At 41.0% G+C, this 20,392-nt stretch overlaps 1 protein-coding gene across 8 annotated transcripts in view; it reads left to right on the forward strand.

Annotated features, from left to right (window-relative positions):
- The window catches only part of LOC108698203 (disabled homolog 2-interacting protein), a 253,072-nt gene that overhangs the window by 109,223 nt on the left and 123,457 nt on the right, over positions 1-20,392 (forward strand). The gene's annotated exons all lie outside the window — the stretch shown is intronic.

Here is a 20,392-nt window from a genome sequence, read left to right on the forward strand (position 1 = left end):
CGTGATTTATTTATGCATGCACAAAATATGAAAGCCCCGGCGAGTTTTCTACATTTTCTGAAGAATAAAATAATGGCTGTTTTGCAGTGCCAAACTCAGTTGGTCGCCTTCCTAATTGACCCATTAACATTGCATTTAGAATTGCAGGAAACTTTAATCAATTCACATAGCCTTGGGCTCTTAAGAAGGGTGAACATTAACACAACCTTCCCCTCTGATGAACTGGACAATTAAGGTCCAATTACACCAAAGATTTTTTTTTTTTTGCAATTGTGTTCATTTAGGTTCTTTTAATGTAACATTGCCTTCAATTAATAAAATGGCCTAAATCAAGGCAAGATATTTCATTTTTTCTATATATATTTATATATACAGTACAAGCATCAGACCTGTTATCCAGACTGATTGGGAACTGGGGTTTACTGGATAAGAGATACACCCCATGGCAATTGTTGACTTTTCAGCTTATAGATGCTTGATCTTAATCTCAGTAATATTAATTGGGTAAAGGTGAGAGGTTCTTGGAGAAACCTGTCTTATTTAAACCTCAAAACTTAGTTTGGTTTCTCTTTGTTGTTGAAGTGTGTCATATCACCTTGCCTAGAATCAAAGCTCTCTGAGACCTTTATAAAGAAGGTTATACATATATGAGTTTGGGGGTAGTAGAATTAAAAAAGGATCATGAAACAACTTGACATAAATCATCCCACTGTCTTGATGACCATCTACAAGTGGAGAAAATATCAAACTACCAATGTTCTCAGTCCAAGAACATCATGGCAAAACTAAAGTCTGCCTATGAACACCAAAGAGTAGGACCTCTAAAACAATGTGCTTTGGAAAGACACAGCAAAGGCAGCATTTCATCAAAAGAACTTGTAATGATCATGAAGCATGGTAGTGGACTCTACAACCAGAAGGAAAAGACAAGACAGAAGGGAAAAAGAGATAAAAGCAGTGGATGGACCAGAAGTTGTTGAGAAACATTTTGGGGGCCTGAAAAATAATTTGCTGTGGAGCCCAGTAATATCTAGTTACGCCACTGTGAGAAAGAATTCAATGTTTCAATGAATTCAAATGTTTATCCGCAACCATGTGAACCCAAAATAATGGCTTTGGGGTGAGGTCTAGTAGCCAGAGATCTGGTCCAATATTGTTGGGAAAGGTCAGAACCATAAAGCAGGCATAGAAAACACAATGATACTGCTGTAGGTCTAACCTATGAACAGGACACAATTAATCTAAGACTGCTTGAGTTGGAGTGTCCTTAACAATTCATTTTCTGTAACACAGGCACTATGGGAGTATGTGCATAACTGTACCAGAGCTGGTTTCTCTGCTAGAGACCTTGGGTTATGCACAGAATACTGAATTCTTGCATAATATATAAAGCCTGCTGATTAGACCCAAAAGAGCTAACGCTCTGTTACACATTCAGAAAGGGAAAGGTCTCTGAGATTTTCACTTGTTTGCTAATTAGGAGAGGTACTCATTGCATTGCCTAAAGTCTGAGATTTACAGCGATAGACCAAGAACATTAACTACATCAGCAAGATGCCCAGGTCCATGCTAATTAGACTGTCGAAGCTTGTCTCTCACTGATGTAAGAAAGCTTGTTTTTGAATACTAGACACTGCTTTAGACAAGGGACTTGGGGAAATTAATTTAATATACAGAGATATGTAGTCAACATAATAATAACAATAATTACTTTTATGGTGTTTTGTCTCTCGTGGATGATGAGGCACTTGCCAATTAGAGGAGAAAGGAAATGTACATCTGGCTAGGAAGCCAAACACCATGCATCATTATAGGTCAAATTCTGCAGACAAGGTAAAGACTTGCCATGAAAGATGGTCTGTGGTTGAGCCAGACAACAAATGAAATGTCCTCGTTAGACAAGGTAGGTCATATCATTGATGGCAAGCACGGGGTCTGAATATCTCAGGCCATTTAGGCTCTTCCAGACGAAATAACTAGAATTGATGCAGATATTCTCTGTATTTAACATGAATCAAGGTGCACAACACATTTTATGGTGCTGATTTTGACTTTGGTCAAAAGCCATGGAAGGTGGGAGTCCACCATAATGTTATGTAAATCATAATCAAAAGCATAGCATCAACTAGAGTCCTCTTGGTCCAGTACTCCCATTTGACTCCACTTTCATAATTAGACAAAACATAACTGGCCTCTGGTGGGCTCTTGATAACTTATGGACATGTAGAAAGATGAAAAATCTCCTGAGAAAGCTTATATCTGCCAAACTGTGCAGGCAAGGTAAAGACTTGGCATGACAGACAGACTGTCGGTTGACAAGTGAAAAGTCTAACTGGGACATGTCTTCTGTAGACGGGGCAAGTCATGTAATTGGCAGGCAACAAGCCTCTGGGGCCTTCCTGAAGAGTTAATATGGATATCCTCTTTATTTGAAATGTATTCATCCAGATGCACAAAAAAACGTATCTAGAGACATGGGTGAAAAGTCCACCATAATATTATGTAAATCATAATCAAAACCAATCATTGATGGAACTATAGACCTATAGACCGTTCTTTGTTGAGCAGAACACCCAATCATATTCCTCACTTCCACTCAAGGGAGGAACAAAGAGGAAAACACAAAGAATAATAATTAGAGATGCCCTGAATTCAGGATTCGGTTCATTATTCTGCCTTTTTCAGCTTCAGATTCACCCGAATCCTTGTGCCTGGCCGAAGTGATTCCATATCCTTAAAATCATGTGATTTTTCGTCACAAAACAAGAAAATAAATTCTTTTTTTAAATCTCTTTTTCCCTCCCATTCGATGATTTGCATACTCAAATTAGGGGTTGGATTTGGTTCGATATTCTGTTCTGATTCTTTCAGGAAGGATCCGGGGATCGGCCAAATGCACAATAGTGGTTTCAGTGCATCCTTAATATGACTAAGCCAACAGACAGAGATTTAGGGAAAGGGGCAAAAATGTGTCTTTTATAGCATTTATTTTGTTTAGTTTGACAATATCCATGAATCTTTCTAAACATTATCATACTCTTAAAGGTTCAATACTTCCACAACATGAAGTAGATGCTTTCATGACAAGTCAAAACATAATTGGCCTCTGGTGGTCTCCCGATTATTTTTGGACACCTAAAAAGAAGCAAAAAGCTCTTGAGAAAGCTTCCGTTGACCTCCTCCTTCTTTCTCCCCTCCACATTTTCTGAAGAGGCAGATAAAAGTGCAGGTTATCTCTCCAGAGTAGAAACACTTTTCCATTTACTTGTGATCGCCTGTGCTCTGGAGATCTTGGCAGAGCATTTGATATTTCCCTTTTATCCTGCTTTTGACTTCCAATTTCACGCGCTGGAGTAGTCACTAAAAATATGCTCTGAGTCTCTGACCTTGGGAACAGGGGATACAGCTGCACCTCCGTATTGATTATGGAGCATATCTGCATTCTATATATATATATTGCTACTTTCAGCTCAGTTACTGTTTAGTGCTTTTCCAGAATGGGATCAGCTTCTCTTACAGTGTTGGCATTAATTATCTATTAAGCACATTGGCTCGGGTAGTTCTCACCATTCAGCCGCCTGCCTTGTATCTTCGCGTTTTCCAATTTCCCGCAACTTGGTCGCAATGAAAATGCATTTGTGCTTGATGAAACCTGGACTAGCTTTGGAATGCGATCAAGCCCAGACATTATATTCCTTCTGAGTTTTCTGGTGCATACAAATTCAGAGTCGACCCTTAATGGAAGATACATTTGCTACATGAGCCAAACCACTAATCATCATCTATGCACTGCACAAACATTTATATTTCTTTATGCAAAGGGTTACAGGGTTGCAACGTGGGGGCCGAATGCCTATAATTCACTCCGTTGCTGCACGGGAAGTGTTGCAGAGGCCTATATCCAGCATTACATTGATACATGATACAGAAAGGCCCCCCAAAGAATTAAAACTGGGGTGGATCACAGGTATGGCCATGCGCCTTCGGGTCATTTTTTTTTCTTTGGGAACTTTTTGCCAGAGGTCTTTGTCCAGAGGCTCAGTTGTCCAATGGATTAATAATTAGGACTCTCTTGGGGGGAGGGCACGTCTATCTTAGTAATTTGGGAAGCCACAATTCCTTATGACAATCAAGTGGATCCCTTAAACCAAAATAGTGGGACATATAGAAGGGTACATTCCAATAGCTGCAGATGGAGACCATTTCCCTGCAGACTAAGGTCCTTATTGAGCCTGTCCCTCTTAAATATTGATGGATGGGAACCCTACCTTACTCCTACCTCTTAAGCCACCTCTACTACCCAATTGGTACATGCACATTTTCCTTATAGTTGCCTAAATATTAAATAAGGCCCCATCTTCATCTCCAAACCCTACAGGAATGTGATTTGTTTTGCATATGACTATTTTAATTACCTATCAGTCATGCCCAACCCTCCCAGCATCTGCATCAGCATCTTCTTACACACCTGCTAAGGATTCTAGGTTAGCCAAGGTCAGACTGTTCTTCTAGGGTACCAGAAGTTCTCCCAGTGGGCCCCAGCCAAGGACAACCGTCATCAGATCTTTTATTGAATACCATAACCTGTAGGACTCGCTACATCTAATGGTTGGGAGACTGAGCCCAAGTAGACACAGCAGAAATATTATTTATGGCTCGGCTTCATCGGTTGAGATGTGAATGTTCCCCTGAGTTACGAGTTGAAATATCTACATATATTTATATTCACATTCATATCTTCAAAATAACAATATAATAAATGGACGAGCTCCCCTTGCCTGAACTAATACAGTCCCTGGCCTTCATAAACCCCATGGTAATGGGAGCCGTTTATCTCTTTAAAGATGCAACTCAGAGAGGAGACACCCAGATCATATGCGTATATACTGTATATATATATATATATATATTTAAATATACTCTAATTTCTTGGCTTCACTAAAAATTCATCCGCTCGGGTACAGATCATGAAATTGCCATCGCAGCCTTCCTCCTGGGCAGATTTGATTTACAGCAGATATCAAGAGGCCAAGTCATTATGGCGCTGTAGAAAAATATATAAAAGTGTCATTTATATGGGACCCAATAAGTTCCATCAGTGTGGGGGGGGGGATATCTTTTTTAATCTAGAACTTATTCCCCCCTGTCTTTTTCTCTTGGGCTGCGATTAAACAAATCATTGTGCAGAATGGGATCTCTGGCTCTCGGTTGTCATATAAAAATAATAAGAGCATATCTGATCATCAATGGGATCTGGATTTATTGGGAATTCAATTGTCTAGCGCTTTCCTGGCTTCAGCATTCAAATTCCAACCCTGTTTCTGGGTTAAAAAGCTTATTTCTCTTCTTTTCCCCAGGTCAACCTCCCATCAACCCCCATATTATTGAATTCATTAAGCAGGGGCAATATGGTGTGGCCCCCGGGGACCCTTGGGGAGGCGCATCATCATCTTTTTCATAAAAAAACAAATGCAAATTCTGGGGTAAAAACACAGATGTGAATAATAAAGATTTGAAGATATGAGTGCAGAAAAATTGGGTTGGCGCAGAATATAGTTATTAAAGTTTTCAATGAAAGATATTAAACCAGATTTCAGTGGTTAATATAAAGCATAAACATATATATACAGTATATATACGCCTTGGGAAGCACAACCACACTCTTCCTCCTGGACTGACAGCAAGAGCTGCCTGGGGGTATAAATAAGAATATTCACCGAAGCCTCTTGGGCTTGTGCTGTTTTTCCTGAAATGTCTGCCATTTTCTCCTATAATTCACATTATATCTAAAGTAGCAACAAAATGGTCCAAATGAAACGTATTCTGCAGCTAAATACATAATGCCTAATTGTAATTGTGAGTGCAGAGTCATTTACCTCTGTTTCTCTTCTATTATACGTCTCCTATTGTGCCAGGAACGGCATTTTCTATATAAATCTGTTCCTTTATTAGATTCTCTCCTATTATGCTATTATATGAGAGTATTTCATCTCTAAATCCTTTTCTTTCATCAACTTTTTGTATATCGTATTTCATTTAAATGATAGCTCATATCTCTGTGTGCCGTTCAGCACTGCCTACTGAATGTATTGCCCAATAGAAAATGCTTCACATTATATTAGTTTTGATTAGGGTGGAGCTGTTCCTGCTGAATTGTGCTTAGTACAGGGAATACCTATTCTGCCATAGTTTTATGGGATCTCTCTGTACAGACTATGAGCAAACTTAGGGACTGTTCCTTCTGAATTGTGCTTAGTACAGGGAATACCTATGCTGCCATAGTTTTATGGTGTCTCTCTGTACAGACTATGAGCAAACTTAGGGGACTGTTCCTTCTGAATTGTGCTTAGTACAGGGAATTCCTATGCTGCCATAGTTTTATGGGATCTCTCTGTACAGACTATGAGCAAACTTAGGAGGGCTGTTCCTGCTGAATTGTGCTTAGTACAGGGAATACCTATGCTGCCATAGTTTTATGGGATCTCACTGTACAGACTATGAGCAAACTTAGGGGTCTGTTCCTGCTGAATTGTGCTTAGTACAGGGGAATACCTATGCTGCCATAGTTTTATGGGATCTCTCTGTACAGACTATGAGCAAACTTAGGGGACTGTTCCTGCAGAATTGTGCTTGGTACAGGCAATACCTATGCTGCCATAGTTTTATCTCTCTGTACAGGCTATGGTTTAACATGCCCCCCAGCCAAATAATAAATGTAGACCACGCTCTACCCCCATACATGAAGCTGGAAAGATACTGTAGGGGTGAATAGCTGGAATCCTTGTGAGACAAGCTGGAGCTGGTAATTCATAAGTTGTGGATGAATTAAGCCTCGCTGTTATATCAATACTTTTGGGTGAAACATTGAAAACGCCAATAGCAATGACCGGTCACGCGAGTAAGAGCGTCGCCTCATATTAAACTCCATATTGAAGCAATAACTCAATGTTCTTTTTGTCCACAATGAAGTCAATAAACAATGATCCGGCACAAAACATATAAAGTCGGAGAGTTGGGAACGAGTGGCGCTTATGGCCATGGGAGCATCAGGAGCTTGAACATGTGGTTTCTGTGGCTTTTAAAGGAAAAGTATCATTATAATTCTATTTAGAGAGCACCGACTAACCAACTCAGCTGTCCTCACCTTACCTTGCTTGGAGGCTGCAGAATACTTGATCTGCTCTCATCCTGCTCATTTGTTTGGAGATACTTGGCTGCAACCAAGAGTCAAAGTCTCCACTCAATCGTTTTACTGAGAATGTTCTGTTATACAGATAGCTAAAATCTCAGCTGCCATAAAGCAGGACAGGACTGTTGCTTGCAAAGGGGATCAGATAGGATCTGTGCAGCCACTGGGACAGAATGTTCTGTTATACAGATAGCTAAAATCTCAGCTGCCGTAAAGCAGGACAGGACTGTTGCTTACAATGGGGATCAGATAGGATCTGTGCAGCCACTGGGACAGAATGTTCTGTTATACAGATAGCTAGAATCTCAGCTGCCATAAAGCAGGACAGGACTGCTGCTTACAATGGGGATCAGATAGGATCTGTGCAGCCACTGGGACAGAATGTTCTGTTATACAGATAGCTAGAATCTCAGCTGCCATAAAGCAGGACAGGACTGCTGCTTACAATGGGGATCAGATAGGATCTGTGCAGCCACTGGGACAGAATGTTCTGTTATACAGATAGCTAGAATCTCAGCTGCCATAAAGCAGGACAGGACTCCTGCTTACAATGGGGATCAGATAGGATCTGTGCAGCCACTGGGACAGAATGCTCTGTTATACAGATAGCTAGAATCTCAGCTGCCATAAAGCAGGACAGGACTGCTGCTTTATCAAAGGAAGAATTGGGACTTTTCTATGTAACTACACTTCCCAAAGCTACCATACACAGTATATAAATATTTCACCGGAAGGTGCGGGAACGGTAATTAATCAGAGAGGTGTAAATACGAGACGGTGACTTTTGCAGCAGGATTCTGTGACTTTGGGAAATATTTCTATTGACTTTGAAAGGGGAGGAATTAATGCGGGTGCGTCTTCCGGCACTCCCCGAAAGCTCCCAGGATTTAAATACACTGTATGAATGGGAAAATAATTTGTACTTAAAAACTCCATCCAAAGTAAATAGCCACGCTCACTTGCCAAACTGCTCACCAGACTCCCACAAAAAGCGGGAAAGAATTCCTTGTGCCAAGTCTGTGCGCTTAGGGGACCTATTCTCATTTGTTTTCTATGTATAAAACAGCATGTGCCGTGCCGGCTAACTGTCCCCAGTAATTATCCTCTACTTAACCACAATGTGTAACCGGAGGAACAAGAGCGGGGGAAGAGGAGACGGGGCAGATCTTCACAAAGCCCTGATTATACGGCAATAATAACTTGCGCCAAATATTTGCTCTCTCTGAGCTGGCTGCAACCAAACAAGGAGGCTGTTCCTGCTGAATTGTGCTTAGTACAGGGAATACCTATGCTGCCATAGTTTTATGGGATCTCTCTGTACAGACTATGAGCAAACTTAGGGGCTGTTCCTGCTGAATTGTGCTTAGTACAGGGGAATACCTATGCTGTCATAGTTTTATGGGATCTCTCTGTACAGACTATGAGCAAACTTAGGAGGCTGTTCCTGCTGAATTGTGCTTAGTACAGGGGAATACCTATGCTGCCATATTTTTATGGGATCTCTCTGTACAGACTATAACCAAACTTAGGGGACTGTATCTGCTGAATTGTGCTTAGTACAGGGGAATACTTATGCTGCCATAGTTTTATGGGATCTCTCTGTACAGACTATAACCAAACTTAGGGGACTGTTCCTGCTGAATTGTGCTTAGTACAGGGAATACCTATGCTGCCATAGTTTTATGGGATCTCTCTGTACAGACTATGAGCAAACTTAGGGACTGTTCCTGCTGAATTGTGCTTAGTACAGGAGAATACCTATGCTGCCATAGTTTTATGGGATCTCTCTGTACAGACTATGAGCAAACTTAGGAGTAGGGATGTCGCGGACTGTTCGCCCGCGAACTAATTCGCGCGAACATCGACCGTTCGCGTCCGCCGAATGTTCGCGAACGTCGCGCGACGTTCGCCAATTTGGGTTCGCCTTAGCTGGCGCTTATTTTTGCCCTCTCACCCCAGACCAGCAGATACATGGCAGCCAATCAGGAAGCTCTCCCTCCTGGACCACCCCCACACCCCCTGGACCACTCCCCTTCCATATATAAACTGAAGCCCTGCAGCGTTTTTTCATTCTGCCTGTTTGTGCTTGGAAGAGCTAGTGTAGGGAGAGAGCTGTTTAGTGATTTGAGGGACAGTTGATAGTAACTTTGCTGGCTAGTAATCTACTTGATACTGCTCTGTATTGTAGGGACAGAACTCTGCAGGGATTTGAGGGACAGTGAGTTTAGGTTAGTTAGCTTTGCTGACTAGTAATCTACCTTCTACTGCAGTGCTCTGTATGTAGCTGCTGTGGGCACTGCTTCTGATCTCATCTGCTGACTGCTGCCTGTAACCCAATAGTCCTTGTAAGGACTGCTTTTATTTTCTTTTTTGTTTTTTTTACTTTGCTACTATAAGAGCCCAGTGCTATTAGTCTAGCTGTGTTGGGGAGTGGGACTGGTGTGCTGCTCCTCCTAGTAGTTCACCACTACCAGCACCAACCAGAGTCAAAATTGTTACAAAGTATCTTATTTGCACCTGTTAGCTGTTCTGAGCTCTCTGCCAAAAGCTAATTAAGTTAGAAACTGGTTTTTTTCTGGCTGTTCAGTTCAGAGAAAAGAGGGACTGGTGTGCTGCTCCTCCTAGTAGTTCACCACTACCAGCACCAACCAGAGTCAAAATTGTTACAAAGTATCTTATTTGCACCTGTTAGCTGTTCTGAGCTCTCTGCCAAAAGCCAATTAAGTTAGAAACTGTTTTTTTTCTGGCTGTTCAGTGCAGAGAAAAGAGGGACTTTCCAGTACAAAAGAGGGACAGGGGTTGAGTGGTCAAAAGAGGGACAGTTGGGAGGTATGCAAGTGCCACCTAGCTGTGTGAGCTTTTTCACATTCTGTCTAAATAACAATAATAATTCCGTGTCCATAAACATCACCTGAGTGATGTTTTTACAGCAGCAATAATATATTCCGTATCCACTACTGTATACGTTGCCCTTGCAGGCATTGTTTGCCCAGTCTTTAACCAAGTGCCACCTAGCTGTGTGAGCTTTTTCACATTCCGTGTCCAGAAACATCACCTGAGTGACGTAGTGTGATTTCTGCCCTTACAGCACAAAACGCAGCGCTGTGTCAACAATGTATTTTTTAGATACATTTTTGCCCTTGATCCCCCTCTGGCATGCCACTATCCAGGTCGTTGCACCCTTTAAACAACTTTAAAATAATTTTTCTGGCCAGAAATGTCTTTTCTAGCTTTTAAAATTCGCCTTCCCATTGAAGTCTATGGGGTTCGCGACGTTCGCGAACCGTTCGCATTTTTGGACGCATGTTCGTGAACATTTTTTCCGCCGTTCGCTACATCCCTACTTAGGAGGCTGTTCCTGCTGAATTGTGCTTAGTACAGGGGAATACCTATGCTGCCATAGTTGTATAGGATCTCTCTGTACAGACTATGAGCAAACTTAGGAGGCTGTTCCTGCTGAATTGTGCTTAGTACAGGGAATACCTATACTGCCATAGTTTTATGGGATCTCTCTGTACAGACTATGAGCAAACTTAGGGACTGTTCCTGCTGAATTTTGCTTAGTACAGGGGAATACCTATGCTGCCATAGTTTTATGGGATCTCTCTGTACAGACTATGAGCAAACTTAGAGGACTGTTCCTGCTGAATTGTGCTTAGTACAGGGAATACCTATGCTGCCATAGTTTTATGGGATCTCTCTGTACAGACTATGAGCAAACTTAGGAGGCTGTTCCTGCTGAATTGTGCTTAGTACAGGGAATACCTATACTGCCATAGTTTTATGGGATCTCTCTGTACAGACTATGAGCAAACTTAGGGACCGTTCCTGCTGAATTGTGCTTAGTACAGAGGAATACCTATGCTGCCATAGTTTTATGGGATCTCTCTGTACAGATTATGACCAAACTTAGGGACTGTTCCTGCTGAATTGTGCTTAGTACAGGGAATACCTATGCTGCCATAGTTTTATGGGATCTCTCTGTACAGACTATGAGCAAACTTAGGGGACTGTTCCTGCTGAATTGTGCTTAGTACAGGGAATACCTATGCTGCATAAACCCAGCCAAATGTCTTGCTATGGACAATACAGTCTCCTGTAACTCAGCTCCTATAGTAAAGCGTTTAACCCCTTCCTTACCCTGCTGCCATTTTCTCCATGGTACTATTCAGCCACCCCTGTGCTGGGAGAAGTTGTCTTATCCAATCTTTAACCTGTAAATAACCGGACAGGACTGGCTGCCTTGTCTTAGTTACTTTTGAAGGGGCCACAGCTCTGAATTCTCTGGCAGGAAACTTGGTTTATGGGAATAATAAAAACTGACAGTCGGGCAGCAATTGATTAACGTTGGATAAAAAAAATAACAGAAAGTTGGGCAACAATTGATTAACGTTGGTTTAATAATGAACCTGCCACATCCATCTTTAATTCAGGTTTAATCAAATCAATTTCATCCAGTGTGTCAGCCCAATGTAACCCAGCATATGGGTGGCTAAACTGGGTAGACATCCCATGGCAAGCTTTATTTGCCTGTTGTTTAAAGGGCTGTTCACCTTTAAATGAACGGTCAGTATTATGCAGAGAGTAATATTCTGAGACAATTTGCAATTGGTTTTCTTTTTTTATTATTTGTGTATTTTGAGTTATTTAGCTTTTTATTCAGCAGTTTGCAATTTCAGCTATCTGGTTGCTAGGCTCCCAATTGTCATAGCAACCATGCACTGATTTGAATAAGAGAATAAGGGAATATGAATATGAATAGCAGAGAACATAACCCATCCCTGTATAGTGTCAGTGTAAAGAAATCCATCTACTGATATCTGCTGTCCAGGGTGCTGAATTGGAATCATTCTCAGACACCTTCATTGGCTGCACTTGTATTAATCATTAATAGGGTGTTCATAACTCTAATGGATCATACACAGTGTGTGTGTGTGTGTATATATATATACACACACAGAGAGAAGAGATATGCTCTGCACTTATACCTTACAGCCTAAAGTTATACAAGCAATATTAGAAAAACTCTATTATTATTATGCCCTGTGCCTTTAAATCTATGCAGTGAATGTACCAATATCTAATGAACCAGGGGGGAGCACAATGGGGAGACTCTGTGTTTGTTGACACCGGCAATTTGTTTGTTGGCTCTCAAGGAGCCCAGAGATTCTTTTCTTTCTTCTTTAATCATAATTGTTATTTACTGCTTCCCTGTGAAATAACCGGCCGATGCTTCATGTGACCCCCACACACCGACTAATAAGGAGAGGTCAGGAAAGCGCCATCTCCACTGGCTGATTGGTGGGACCTTGTGGGGATCTGTGAAAGATGTGAGAAATGCGACTTCAAGTGTTTATGGCTCATTAATTAATGGTCAAATAAACAAGCAGCAATAATGAAAAATAAATACACAGAGAAGGAATGTTCTGGGTTCCTTAACTGTCTCACACTACAAAGAAAATCAAGAAAAATACACACACACACACACACATACATATATATATATATATATAATACACAAAAGCCATGAATATCCTGTAAATTATATCCTTATAAACGGTGAGTTCTGATGTCATCAGTTATAAACGGTGAGTAGTGATGTCATTTCTGTCACATGACTCACTGAAACTTGTGTATTATAATAAATAAAGTACCCCCAGTTGTAAAATATGAGGATATTAGAAGTTACCTCCGAGTTCCATGACCTGTATAGAAACACTCGGCCTTCGGCCTCGTGTTTTTATATGGTCATGAAACTCCTCTGTAACTTATAATATCCTTATATTTTACAAAAGGGGGTACTTTATTCAATATATATATATATATATATATATATATATATATATATATATATATATATATATATATATATATATATATATATATATGATCCATGTATAATACAAATATACAGAGAAGGAATGTTCTGGGCACACAATAAGCTATACCCTCATACTGTACTGTCTAAGGGAATCAATATGGCACCTCCTCCTCCCATATGTATAAATACAAATATACAGAGAAGGAATGTTCTGGGCACATAATAAGCTATACCCTCATACTGTACTGTCTAAGGGAATCAATATGGCACCTCCTCCTCCCATATGTATAAATACAAATATACAGAGAAGGAATGTTCTGGGCACACAATAAGCTATACCGTCATACTGTACTGTCTAAGGGAAACAATATGGCACCTCCTCCCATATGTATAAATACAAATATACAGAGAAGGAATGTTCTGGGCACACAATAAGCTATACCCTCATACTGTACTGTCTAAGGGAATCAATATGGCACCTCCCTCCTCCCATATGTATAAATACAAAAGGAATTTAAGGGTAATCAGTGGGGTATATATATATATATATGTATATATATATATATACACAGTACACCAGTACACACAGTGGATATGTCTCTTTAACACTTCCCATGTGGGGAATAAATCCCGGTATTCTGTCCTGTGACGCAAATTCCTGAGCAAATTATACAGTGATAGAAAATTACATGTTACAGCTGTATTTTTTTTACTGAACTGAGCGTTTCGTGCCTTGATGCGAGTGACAGATGTATAACTGCGAATGTTCAGACTCAGAATAATTACAGAATTCAGCAGATTCGTAAAGTCGCTGGAACAGCAAAGAACAAGTCCCTCACCCCCAGCACTCATACAAGACTTATAAACTGATGTTTAGGTGGCAGTCAGATAAGCCGCACAAGCAGGAATAAAGGGAAACTTCACCAAAAAACATTTTTTTTGCCTAATAAATGAAAATACAATTTGAAACAACTTCCTAATATCCATTCATTCCTCATTCTCACTGGGTTTATAGTTCTGTGTAACTGTCATTGTGTCTGTCCCTTTCTCTGCACTGCTGCCTCTGACTCCTGATACAACTTCCCAATATCCATTCATTCCTCATTCTCACTGGGTTTATAGTTCTGTGTAACTGTCATTGTGTCTGTCCCTTTCTCTTCTCTGCACTGCTGCTTCTGACTCCTGATACAACTTCCCAATATCCATTCATTCCTTGTTCTCACTGGGTTTATAGTTCTGTGTAACTGTGGTTGCTGTTGGCTCTCTCTGTCTGGCTGTTTGTTTATATTCCCTGTGCTGCTGGTTCTGACTCCTGATACAGTGTAGCACAAGCTAGCTGATTCATTAACTTCTTCATTCTGTAATGGTATCAGTATCTGATCCCCATTGTAAGTCGTTCTGCAGTTGGGAAATGCAGTGTTGCTAGGCAACAGACGTGTTGCATCCAATGGCTAGAGGGTGAGCTTTATGTTCAATGATGGCTCCTAGGCCTATGATTAAGGGATCTTAACCGAAACACGTTAGGCCTCTTCTGTCTCGCAACCTGCTACAATAAATCTTGCCCAGAAGTGCCGTCTATGTCAAATTTGTCGTTTAATGTGTGTACCCTCAGCTCAGTAGGGAGAACCCACAGTGCAGCAGTGTTTTTTTTTTTATTCTATCCTGGCCTTGGTCAGTAAATGTAATAATTTCAAATACCCTCTTGTAAATCATTGGGGGGTCATTGACCAGTGACATTGTCTCTTTCACTCAGTGCCAAAGGTTACTTGCCCCAAACTGGGGTGCAAATGTCTTGACGACCCTGAATTTGCCTCCATTTTGCAATGTGCCCATTTTTCAGAGAGAGAAACGTGCCGGGAATAGGGAACGAAGGGAACGGCACTGGCACCCCCTGTCCTGGCAGAGCCGGAGAAATAACGCAGACAAAAGATGCGACTTTGACAGTGTAAGATTTGATTTCTGCGCTTTACCTTTTATCAGTTGTGACACCGATTGAATCAGGCTGAGATAATGCCAGCGCTCAGCCCAAATCAGCAGTCGTCTACAAAGCCAACAGTGCAATATATATATATATATATATATATATATTTTTTTTTTATTAAACTTTTGCTTTAACTACATTTCCCAGAAGCCTCAGCACACACACACGTTGCTTCATTGGTTCTGAATCAACTGCATAGTCTTTTTTTCAAGCTCAGCTACTATGTAAGTGTTATTGCACATTTTGGCACATAAGTCCCATTTCATTACAGGGTCTGTAATCATCGTCCCCGCCCCCCCCCCCCCGCCTTCTCGGTATGTAACTGCCATGAAATCAGCCAAAGAAAGGGGAAAAAACTCAATTTACTGCCTGTAGCCGACAAGTATCTTGTCAATTATTCAGCGCAGGCAGAAAGCAGTTTCCATTGCATTATAATGTTGTACTAGAACCAGCAAATGTTCCTTATGGGGTGAATTAATGACAGTGACAGGCTGATCCATACTGGACAAGGACAACTGACAGTTAGGCTCCCCCCCCCTCACTGGCGGCTGTCAGACAGAAGTCTTCAGGCAACTGGAGCTGCTTTACAACCTCAACACCTACAATGTGCTGTCAAATATACAGTGTATTTATATAATAAACCATCATGTAAATGATATCATATATGTCATTAGTTATAATTGGTGCTTAGTGATGTCATTGGTCATCTGACTTTATTATACTTTATACGGCCCTTGGGGGGTATATGTTGACTATATAGCTTTCTGGGAAAGAAATCAGATGACAGTTGCTTTTAAGGGATGAATGGATAATTATCTACCCCTTTTTTTTGCCTCTGATTGGCCTGGGTTGCCATTGTCTCAAGCTGTCTGGCTGCAGTGATGAGTATCCCCACCCATAGCCCTCCTATTGTGTTCTACCTTCTTAACCGAAATGGGCTTAGATTCCCAGAAGTCTTAACCTGATGTTAGTGGGGCAAAACCAGTTGTACGGGGCTGTAAATGGTCCTCTCCATAGCAGGGGCAATTGCTTTGAAGTAAAGACAAGATTATTAAAATCATCGCTATATTCTAACTTAAAAGGGTTGTTCACCTTTAAGTTAACTTTCAGTATATTATAGAATGGCTCATTCTAAGTAACTTTTCATTTGGTCTTCATTATTTTATTTTCTATAATTATTGTTCTTTTTAATTATTTGTCCTCTTCTTCTTCTGACTCTTTCCAGCTTTTAAATGGGGGTCACTGACCTCATCTAAAAAAAAATTGCTCTGTAAGGCTACATATTTATTGCTACTTTTTATTATTCATCTTTCTATTCAGGCCTCTCCTATTCATATTCCAGGCTCTTATTCAAATCAATGCATGGTTGCTAGGGGAATTTGGACCCTAGCTACCAGATTGCAGAAACTGCAGACTGGAGAGCTGCTGAATAAAAAGCTAAATAAGTCAAAAACCACAAATAATAAAAAATGAAAACCAATTGTCTCATAATATCACTCTCTACATCATACTAAAAGTTGAATCAAAGGTAAACAACCCCTTTAGGGTCAGGGCACTCGCTCAGATTCGGGATATTTGTCGCCCTGCGACAAATCTCCTCTTCTTCGGGGCGACTAATCTCGCCAAACTGCCTCCCGTCGGCTAGAATGTAAATCGTCGGCGCAATGGCACTTGGAGCACTTCGTTTTCCGAAGTCGCCTTCGGACGACTACAGAAAATGAATCGCTCCAGGTGCCATTGCGCCGACGATTTACATTCTAGCCGACGGGAGGCAGTTCGGCGAGATTAGTCGCCCCGAAGAAGAGGAGATTTGTCGCAGGGCGACAAATATCCCGAATCTGAGCGAGTGCCCTGACCCTAAAGGGGTTGTTCACCTTTGATTCATTTTTTAGTATGATGTAGAGAGTGATATAATGAGACAATTTTTATTATTTGTGGTTTTTCAGTTATTTAGCTTTTTAATCAGCAGCTCTGCGGGTTGCAATTTCAGCAACCTGGTTGCTAGGGTCCAAATTCCCCTAGCAACCATGCACTGATTTGAATAAGAGACTGGAATATAAATAGGAGAGGCCTGAATAGAAAGATGATTAATAATAAGTAGCAATAAGAATAAAGTTGTAACCTTATAGAGCATTTACTTTTTAGGTGGGGTCAGTGACCCCATTTGAAAGCTGGAAAGAGTCAGAAGAAGAAAGCAAATAATTAAAAAACTATACAAAAAATTAATAATTAAGACCAATTGAAAAGTTGCTTAGAATTGGCCATTCTACTTAAATGGCCAAAGTTTACTTAAAGGTGAAGCGTACATTTAAAGATTAATTTTATTCAGTGAGGGTCTTGCTGGGACTCCTCTGTAAAGGGGTCCAGTTGAACCCAGAAGTTAAGTAGGTGTTTTAGTAGCGAGACAAGTGGACACTTAAGTGCCGGGACGTGAGAGAGGAGACGAGTGGCCGGCGCTGATATATCAGGCTGAATAGCTGCTCAATGCTATTGATTTCTGAATCACATTTGGAGAGATTTAAGGCAATGGCCGTGCTGAGAGCTCATCGGGGAGACTGCGGGTCGTATCTCCTGCTGCAGAACTTTCATTCCGATCACTGTTGGGGTCTGACTTGAGTCCAAAAGTTCTGGGCATGGTGAGCCCCCTATTTGTAGGGGCACTGGTGTCCCACCCCTTTTCAGTGAATGACAGTTTTCCTTGCATATAGGACAGGCCAGGTTACTGTGGGATAACAACAGGCACTGGCTCAGTAGCGCCCCCTAGTTCGCATACAAATCATAGAACATTCCGCTGATCCACATATAAAACGCAGAGCGCAAAACACGAGCGTTTAATCGAAGCACTTAAAGGGGTATGAAATTTAATGCTCACATCACACAGAACATTAATAGCAAAGAAAAGCAGATATTAATGGCTCCGCGTGAAATACAGCCGCCGTTATGTTTCCCCGTCCCGCGTCTGTTTGTTTTCCCCCCACTGATATAAATACATCTCCCGGGCGCCGAGCTTAATTCCGGCAGATTATTAGAACCAATTTGTCGACTGTAAAAGTATCAAACATAATGAGTAATTATTATCTCATGTGCCAACGGTCCCTTCTACATTTTATCATCCGAATATTCACTGTGTCTTTAATTACTGTACGGCACTGATAGAAACTGACTTTCTTTTATACACTGAGGGAACAGATATATTTAACTTAATAACAGGATGTATATTTTAACTTAAAATGCAAGTTTAGTTAAGGATATAATAGGTAGCATTCAGTCTTTGTATATTTGTATTTATATATATGGGAGGTGCCATATAGATTCCCTTAGACAGTACAGTATGAGGGTATAGCTTATTGTGTGCCCAGAACATTCCTTCTCTGTATATTTGTATTTATACATATGGGAGGAGGTGCCATATTGATTCCCTTAGACAGTACAGTATGAGGGTATAGCTTATTGTGTGCCCAGAACATTCCTTCTCTGTATATTTGTATTTATACATATGGGAGGAGGGAGGTGCCATATTGATTCCCTTAAACAGTACAGTATGAGGGTATAGCTTATTGTGTGCCCAGAACATTCCTTCTCTGTATATTTGTATTTATACATATGGGAGGAGGAGGTGACATATTGATTCCCTTAGACAGTACAGTATGAGGGTATAGCTTATTGTGTGCCCAGAACATTCCTTCTCTGTATATTTGTATTTATACATATGGGAGGAGGGAGGTGCCATATTGATTCCCTTAGACAGTACAGTATGAGGGTATAGCTTATTGTGTGCCCAGAACATTCCTTCTCTGTATATTTGTATTTATACATATGGGAGGAGGAGGTGACATATTGATTCCCTTAGACAGTACGGTATGAGGGTATAGCTTATTGTGTGCCCAGAACATTCCTTCTCTGTATATTTGTATTTATACATATGGGAGGAGGGAGGTGCCATATTGATTCCCTTAGACAGTACAGTATGAGGGTATAGCTTATTGTGTGCCCAGAACATTCCTTCTCTGTATATTTCTTTGTACAGCCATTCCATGGCTGTACAAATACCGCAGTTGCAGTTACAAGGCTGCTCTTTGTATTAATTTTCTTAATAATTGGATTCTTGCAAACTGTTCTCAGAGTTGAATAATCAACACATTCACCATTGAGTATAAATTGCATTGTCTTAAACCTCCGGGGGCCACCGGCCTCTAGTTCTGCAGTTTACTACCTGCCTGTTAAATGCTTAGAATATGCATTATATATACTATAGTTCAGCCGTAGAGAAGGAAGGTGCATGTTGGGTTCAGTATCTATGGGCGCACAAATCTTATATCTTGGTGGTGACTGGTTTCCAGGTGTAATTTTCAAAAGCCAGCCAAAGTCAGCCACACGACCAGCCCAAAAGTAGCAAAGAGGCACTTCAAAAGTAGCCCAAAAATAGCACAATATGTGCAGTGAAAAAAATCTAAAAAAATACACAATTATATATTGGACAGATGGGGGGGGGGCAGGAGGTATAGGGGTCCCATAAGGCCCTAATACATATACAATTTCAATATATATTGGTAAACAGTTCAACCTTTGTAGGTGGCCTGCAGATTTTTGCCCGAAAATTGTCTGAAATTGAGGAAAGTCACCAGAAAATACGTGAATGCTTAAAGAGCGATGGGAGAATGGAGTACAGGGCCCAAAATCTGGCAACTCCCATTGCATGCTGGGTATTGTGGTCTTACATTGAACTTGGCAAATTGTTAAACAAAAACGACATTACCCAACATGCATTGGGAGACGCAGGCTTTTCACATTAGGGCAAGAAAAAACTTTGGCTGGTTTCCAAAGTACAAACCAGCCAAAGGCCCAAAGAATAGCCCAAATCAGTACCTTGGCTAGTTTGTACTTTCAAAACCCGCCTGGGCTTTAAATTAGTAGTCCAATTTGACTGGAAAACTGCCAACCTGACAACCCTGCTGGTTTCCTATTTATGGCCACTAGATGGTGCTGTTGGTACTAAGCTCAGGCCCTCACTATGGCAACTCCCACTGGAATCTTTTTTTTTTTTTTCAAACCCATTCAATCCATACTTGTCTAGATAGGAAACAAATGCATGTTTGTAAAGCACCGACATATTCTGCAGCGCTGTACAATAGAAGGCTGTATATATCAAATGCAAAGCAGATTGGTCTCCCACTATCCCCATTATATCCCTATGGCAGGATGATGATACTGTGAGATAATATGTATATAATATAGGGGGATTTGGGGTACGGCAATGAGAGTGCGTGTGTCTCACCTCTGCGAGAGTCGCAAGCCACTAGCCTTGTCACTCTCAGACTTCATTTATATGGGAGCGGGTGGTTGCCATGGTAACAGAGGCTTAGGCAAGTCTCGGGCTGGCGTCACTCGCTGGCCTCTCGGA

This window comes from Xenopus laevis, chromosome 8L (assembly GCF_017654675.1).
Source record: "Xenopus laevis strain J_2021 chromosome 8L, Xenopus_laevis_v10.1, whole genome shotgun sequence".
Lineage (NCBI taxonomy): Eukaryota > Metazoa > Chordata > Amphibia > Anura > Pipidae > Xenopus > Xenopus laevis.